General features: G+C 36.8%; 1 protein-coding gene across 2 annotated transcripts in view; it reads left to right on the top strand.

Annotated features, from left to right (window-relative positions):
• The window catches only part of LOC131752291 (signal recognition particle subunit SRP54), a 78,970-nt gene that overhangs the window by 655 nt on the left and 69,986 nt on the right, over positions 1–8,329 (top strand). The gene's annotated exons all lie outside the window — the stretch shown is intronic.

Genomic DNA, 8,329 nt, shown 5'->3' with positions numbered 1-8,329 from the left:
AGCCCTAACCCTGCTTAGGGGGCTAGATACTGGAGGGAGTCGGCGTCCTTGGCCACCGGCTGTCGTCACCGAGACGGAGGTGCGCTGGCCCTTTTTCATCTCGTGTCTCCCACCAGAAGTTTTATTAAAAAAAAGATGCGCTGTGACCCTTTTAAAATTGTCTTCAGATTTACCCGAGCCAAATTAAACGTAAGCAATTGCAGGCTTGACTTTGTTTTCCTGTCGTGATCAAGGATTTAGATGTGGCTTCTTCTCCGAAAATCTTTTGACTTGTACCAGATTTTATTTTTCCATGTTAACTTGTGCCTAATTAACACATTGTTCCGCCTGTAGTAGGCTTTCAAAAATGAATAAGGGATACCAGTTAAGTGCCATTGACGACTTAAGGTATACTGATGGTTCTTTCCGTAGCATTTGGTGCTGCTAACCATTTCTTGAAGCTCTTTCGCCTATTGGTGGATGCTATTATCACCTAGTTCTTTCATATGCTTCATTTAACAAAATATTTACTCATTCTTAGCTATAGTGATACAGAAATTAATGACATGAACCCTGGCATTGAAGAGGTAACAGTACGGTGAGAGAGAGGCACATAAATATACATTACACCAAGATGAGTAATGAGAAATTCTAGTAAGGCATAAAGAGCCATGAGAGCTATGGGAACACAGGTGAGAGTGTGCTACTTAGGAGATTTGTGACCCTGAGCAAGTTGTTATTCTCATCTAGCCTCAGTTTCCTCATCTACCTAATAAGCTTAGTATGAGGATGAAAGATTAGGTAAGGTGTTTGGTACCGTGCCTAGAATACAGCAGTGGTGGTGCCAAAGGGGAGGGGAAATATTTCCCTCAAACCTCTTTCCTTTGATTTTTTTCTTTTTTGTGGTACGCGGGCCTCTCACTGTTGTGGCTTCTCCCGTTGCGGAGCACAGGCTCCGGACGCGCAGGCTCAGCGGCCATGGCTCACGGGCCCAGCCGCTCCACGGCATGTGGGATCTTCCCGGACCGGGGCACGAACCCGTGTCCCCTGCATCGCAGGTGGACTCTCAACCACTGCGCCACCAGGGAAGCCCTTCTTTGATGTTTTGATCTGATCAATTAGTATTTTCCAACCGAATATGAAGTACCGTGCAAAAACATCTTCAAGCCCTCCTTCAAAGAGATTACTCTTGTAACTCCACCTGTCTGGAAATTCTGGACCTGCCACTGGAATACAGTAAGATACCCATTAAGTGGTCATTTTTCTTTGTTTCAATTGATTTGCTTCTGAATGCCTTCGGAGAGGGAAAGGGAATTAGTAAAAACTTCTATCCTTTTGATTATTCTCAGTCTTAGTTGACTGCTTTTGGTTGGCCCTTCACCATGGCTGTAGCCCAGATGCTCTCCTTGAGAGCTCTCATCTACTTCCATGGTATTATCCTTGTATGCCAACCATTTCCACATCTTTCTCTAGCCTCTGTTTCATGAAATAGTTCTTCAGTTTCTGCAAATTCAATAGGTCTGAAACCAAACTCACTCCACCTTCCGTTTTTTCCCTTTTTAAATGACATACGTTCTACACACAAAAGTGCATAAAAGCAGGGATTCCTAGTGTATCTTTGAGTTTGGGCCCCATGTTTCTAGTTGAATTTTGTGATATTTGTTTGTTCATTTTTTAAAAGGATAATAAAATGAAGACTCAATATCCAACCTAGTAGAATAACAATGCAAATAACCTTTAAAGCCCCAGAATCTTTTCTCTATTAACTCTTTAACTTTCAAACCAGCTTCTCTTTTTGCCTAACATTCATTGGTTAATGGCATCACTAGCCACCTGGTTAGTCAAACTAGAGGACTTAGAGTCATTTTTGCCTCTGTTTCTCCTTCATTCTCCTTAACCATTTGGTCATTAGGCCCTATAAATTTTGCTTTATGGTTAGCCCTTGGCTTGATCCCCTTCCCCTCATGTTCTTCAAGCCCACATCTCTTGAATAGACTTTTGGAGTATGCTTAGTGTATGTAGTCTCCTTCCTCTCCCTTCAATGCATTTGCTACATTGTCTCTAATTTTTAATTTATAGAACAGGTTTTTCATTCTCTTGTTTCCCTTGAGGAGTGTTGCTTCATGCAGTGATTATTAACTCTGGCTGCACATGAGTATAGCCTGTGAAGTGTTTCAAAACGTGTATGTCTTGTTTTGCTCTCCTAATCATGAATTTAGATGAGGCCACTTCCCCCATAATCTTGTGATGTTACCATCCCTAGAGATTCTGATTGAGTATTTAATTTTTAGCTGACAGGTGTTAGCTGAATGTCACTGAAATTACCCATCACTTGAGCATATGCCTCATCCCTCCTCATCCATATTTTCAGTCTGTGTTCTTTTCAACTTCAAGGCAAACTATTTCCAAGGAATTCTTTTGACTTTGTTTTAATTTTCCTCTTGGTAACAGTTTACATAAAGATTCTTTTTATGAATGACTTGACAGCCAAAAAGTATCTTACAGAATTGATTCCCAGTGTTTTTGAGTTATTACCCATTGTTGCTTATTGAATTTTTGGTATACCTTTTAATATTAAAATGAGTTTTAAATTCAAAAACAGAATTATTTTAATAAAGAGAATATTTCCTGATACTACTTTGGTGCAAAATAAGGCAGGGAAGTCAGTGGTGGTATGATGCATAATTTATCTTCTGAAATTAACAGAGGAGTCTTGTCTTTGTTAACTTGATGTAGTTTACTGATTTGGAGTTAGAACTTTTCTCATGCTGGTACAATTCCTGGAGCACATAGTAGGTGTTTAATGAGTGACTAAAATGAATAAAAGTCACAACTCCATCTCAACCTCTAGTATAATATCATTCTAATTCTTGTAGAGCATTTTGAAAAATAATTTTCCCCTAAACAAAAAATAATACTCTTAGTCATTACCAAAAACTTGAAAATTGCAAGAAGATATAAATTAGAAAATAAAAATTACTAGTTATTCACCATCCAGAGATGACAAATATTATTATTTTCTAAAAGTTTTACTGAAATAAAATTAACATACCATACAGCTCACCTAAAGGGTACAATTCAGTGGTCTTTAGTGTATTTGCAGAGCTGTACAACCATCACCAACATCAATTTTAGAACATTTTCATCACTCCATGAAGAAACCCCATACCCACTAACACTTACTCCTCATTTTCCCCCATTTCCCAGGCCCTAAGCAACTATTAATCCACTTTCTTTCTTTACAGATTTTTCTCTTCTGGACATTTCATATAAGTAGAATCATGTCTATTCTTTTGTCACTGGCTTCTTTCATTTAGCATAATGCTTTCAAGATTCATCCATGTTGCAGCATGTGTCAGTACTTCATCTCTTTTTATTATCAAATAATATTCCATTTGGTGGGTATACCACATTTTATTTATCCACTCATCAGTTGAGGGATATTTGGCTTTTTTTTTCACTTTTTGGCTAGTATGAATAATATTGCTAATGACCATTCAAGTACAATTCTTTGTGTGAATGTGTGTCTCCCTTTTTCTCACATGTACCTAGGAGTGGAATTGCTGGGTCATATAGTCACTCTGTGTTTAAAATTTTGAGGAATTGCCAGACTTGCAAAGGGCTGTACCATTTTACATTCTCACCAGCAGTGTATGAGGGTCTGATTTCTCCATGTTCTCACCAACAGTTGTTATTATAGCTATCTCAGTGTGGGTCAAGTGGTATCTGATTGTGCCTTTGATTTACATTTCCTTCGTGGCTAATGCTGTTTTTTGGATATTAGTTTATACAAAATATAATATATGCAGTTTTGTAATCTGGCTTTTGCATATAAGCATATTTTTAGCATTAGCAAACATATTTACAAAAGATTTCCCCTCATTTCTTCTTTCCTCTTCATTCCCCCCAAACCAGAATTCTTATGAAAATTTGCCTAAATTATATGCATAAAATCTATAGGAATGTATTCCAAAGTATTATTGGTAGTTATCAGGGGACAAAAGAGGGGGTAGGGTTAGGGGAATTATATTTCTACTTTTAATGTTTCTGTAATGTTTGAATTTTTATAACAAACGTGTATCCTCTTGTAATCACAAAACATAAAAGTGATTTATTTCTTTAGAGGACTAAGTATATTTAGAATGAAAAAATATTCCTAAATTTAAAGTCATTAACATTATATTAGTTATTCAGATATAATCATTTTACTAAATAAAATACCAATAGTCCACTTTGTTAAATAGTTTACTTTCTAAGTTTCTAGACTATGAATACATATGGTATGTAGAATTAAAAAAATACATATATATATACACACACATACATATATATATTTAGTATTGTAGTCAGGAAAGCAAGTATTGGTTTGGGCTATTGACTAGTTTTTAGAAAAGTATATAATATAGAAGTCATTTTTCTAAATATATTTACTAATAATAGTATATTTGTATATTTAGTTCTTTAGTCTAATATTGATCCAATAAGTTAGTCATTGACTAGGGCTTAGAAGAACTTTTTAATAGGCATTTTCATTATAATAAGATTTGGAATCTCTAATCGTTAGGATCTGTTTATATAATCTCAGATCGGGCAAGGTTCTGGCAGGATTATTTTTAACTGCTTATGTAGAGAAAAGTGGCTGTTTGGACACTCCAGCTTCTATTGAATAATAACCAGGTACATGTAATTCGCACTAAATGTTAAATATTTTGGGGGAGTGATTCCTGGGTAGTGGGACAGTCACTTTAGTAGAGTTCAGAAAATTTCCAGTTTACTTTGACTTCAGTTAACGTTATAGGGAGAGCCAATTGATATCATTCAAGAAAGGAAGGAAAATAATAGTTAATATACTGTGCACTTGCAGGCAGTTTTATACATATTGTCTCATTTAATCCTCACAACAACATTTCAGGGTAACTACCTTGATAATGGTATTATCTCCATTTTGCAGGTGAGGAAAGTGAGGCTCAGAGATATTATGTAACTTGCCCAAAGTAACCCAGCAAGTATGTAACAGAGCTGGGATTTGAATCGTAAGTCTGTCAGACTCCAAAGCCCATGCTCTTTTCAGTACTTCACACTGCAGCAGGTAAGTATGATACTTGGCCCTGTGCTTGCCTAATTTAGGGCACCCCAAACTTGAGACTGTTTCTATCACCTCACAGTCCAACTCTTAGCTAGACTCCTGTTAGAAGAACATGTGATGATGGGCCAAGATCAGTCCTTGCACATCCTGATTGCAGTGATACTTATCAGTTCTTTCTGGACATTGAAATTATTACTCTTCCATGAAGAGGAATGTGCATCTTTGCTTTCAAAATATGATTTCCTTTCCTGTAGTATAGCAGCAAAATTCATCCCAGGAGTTCGCTAGCAGGCGTATTCAACCGTATTGTCTAAAGCATCCATCATTCATACTCTAGGACCTAAGGCTCTGTATCCAAGGGACTGTAGGAAGTCATGATGCTTTTTTTGTAGGGAATGGCTGTTCCATTCCTTCACCTGCTTATATGGTAAAATAATTGTGAGGGTGGAATGAGATAATAGATGTTGAACTATATGAAGTACTATATAGTAATCCCTTACCTTTCCAACAACCCCATCTAAGTAGAGATTCTTCTTTAGTGAAACTAGTACAGGTATATACATAATTACTTCTATAAATCTTTTAAGTTAGCAGAGAGAATTTTGAGTGAGGGTGCTTAAACCGTAAATTATTCCAATTTGAGATATAGGGTTAGCTATTAACATTAAAAAAGATACTTTGTATTTTAGTGTGCATATTAGAGCAAGGTGAAGTTAATTTTTAAGAATCGTGTTGGAAATTCTGAAAAGTTATAATAAATAAGGCAAATGAATACTAATTGTACAATATCAATTATCTAGGTCATTGATTTTTTTTTGATTTGTCATGTTATCTTCATTGGTTTATTTTAGTGGTCTTTTGAGAGATATTTGTAAGGCCTTTCATGACTTTGGTTCCCTAGTCTTGCTTTTTCCCTAAGGTCTTAAATACATCATTCATCCATAAGGTTCATTTTTACTAAAGGCTTACTACATAGGCTGAAGATAAATAAAGCATTGAGCCACAGAAGAGAGCAAAAGAGGCAAAAATCCCTGCCCTAATGCAACGTATGTTTCAGTTGAGGGAGCTAGACTGCAAATCATATACAGTTGACCCTTGATGACAAGGGTTTGAACTGTGTGGGTAGACTTATGTGCAGATTTTTTTCGATATAGTACCTGTATTTTCATTTTACAGACTTTTAAATTAAGTGTGGGGATAAGTTTGTGTTCAATTAGAGATCACAATATGTGGAATCATAAGAACTAGGATTTGAGTCAATTCTATCCAAACTGTTTCAGCTTCCTGCCTTTGGGTGAGTCAGTTTCTTTGTTTTTGAGGCACAGATAACAGTGTGTGGATTTTCTGTGGAAGGGGTCAGTGCCACTAACCTCTCTTTGTTCAAGGGTTAGCTGTAAGTAAATCATGTTAGTTGGTAAGAAAACAATGAGAGAAAATGAAGAGAAGGGAGGCTGCAGTTTTAAACAAGTGATGAGGGAAGGCCTCATTGAAAAGTTGCGTCTGGACAACAGCAGTATGACAGAGATGAGGACGGGAGCCATATTGTTAACCAGAGGATGAGCATGCCAGCTGGTACTAAGGCCCTGAGGTGGAAATGTGTAGCAACAGCAGCAAGTAACAGAATCCTCTGGGGAGGGTGAGGAGAGTGCCTTATAGTCCTTTCTGAGGACTTTACCTCTATGTGAAATGGGAAGTCGTTGAAGTTTTGAATGGAATTTTAATACCAGAGTATTCAGAAACACATCCTTGGAAATTGCAGGGGAAACACTGTATTAATAAAAGGTATTATTAGATATTATTCCCCTACTGAAGTGTAGGTTTTTGTAATCAGGCAAATATATTTTAAAATATGCTACAAATAAGTACTTACGTAGGAAAACTGTATAGGAAAACTTCACAGAATTTTTAAAATTTTTAATTTAAAAGAGCCAGTCAACATGGGGAGGTAAGAGTTAACTAGTGAAGCTTTTTAAAATGGAGGATGAAAAAATAAAATAAAATGGAGGATGATCTGTTTATGACATGATCTCTAAAAAAGCTAATTGTGGTGTCATAATTAGGATTATATTACTCCTGGTAATGCAATGGTAAAGGAGATAAACTGAAACATCTATCAGATAACTGAATCTTATCTCTTACCTGAAGAATATTTACTTACGCGATAATAATTTGGTATAATGAGTATGGGGTAAGAAGTTAAAAGTTCTGGATTTTTTTCTACGAAGTGGTTGCTCTTCCAGTTTACATAACCATGTAATTGTAAAAAACAGAAAATTATGGTAAGTACATTTTTTCAGTTCCATCAGGTATTGGTAGTAAGTTTTTAGGTTATAATTTACCAAATTTTACCTGAATGGAAGTGTAATGTTTAATGTAGAGCTCAACCTGGAATATCTCTGCCAGTGATAGGTCCTTGAGTGCCTTCTCCCTCCTGCTTCTTTTGACTCCCCTCATCTTTCCACTTTCTGTATGTTGAATGAGTTAGCCCTTTTGTCCTCCTGTTTCTATTATTATTTTTTTTTTTTTTTTTGTGGTACATGGGCCTCTCACTGCTGTGGCCTCTCCCACCGCAGAGCACAGGCTCCGGACGCACAGGCTCAGCGGCCATGGCTCACGGGCCCAGCCGCTCCGCGGCATGTGGGATCTTCCCGGACCGGGGCACGAACCCGTGTCCCCTGCATCGGCAGGCGGACTGTCAACCACTGCGCCACCAGGGAAGCCCTCTATTATTTTTAATCTTCTGTTTACTCTATAGATAGGATCTAGTCTAGGTAATCTTGGTTGACTAAATTAGACCAATTAGCTTGGAAGAGTTACCAAAACAGCTGTTCTGAACACTGAACTTTTCTGCCAGTATTGCTTATATTTCTTAACCTGGTTTTCAGAGCCCTTTACAACCTGTATTTCCTTCTAACTATGTAGCCCTCTGTCCTGATAAGATTGTTTTATTTACTGTCTTCAAAATAGTAGTCAGTAATCTATAAGTAAAATGTATATGTAAGATATGAATATGTCCGAGACTTTTTCATGTCTCCATTTTTGCTTATGCCATTTCACCATCTTCAAACTCCCTTTTGTCCTTTTCTCCACATATGCAGCTACTACCCTATTTCAGGATCAAATTTATGTTCAACCTTCTCAATAAGGCCTGTTCTGTCTACTTGAGCTTATTTTTTTCTCCTTTGAATTTTTACAGAAATAATCATTGGTAGTTGACCATAAAATTTTATTTCTAGTTTGAACTACTACTTTTCTGGTGTTAGT

The sequence above is a fragment of the Kogia breviceps genome, chromosome 3, assembly GCF_026419965.1.
Source record: "Kogia breviceps isolate mKogBre1 chromosome 3, mKogBre1 haplotype 1, whole genome shotgun sequence".
NCBI lineage: Eukaryota > Metazoa > Chordata > Mammalia > Artiodactyla > Physeteridae > Kogia > Kogia breviceps.
This window is presented reverse-complemented; position numbering and strand designations above follow the sequence as displayed.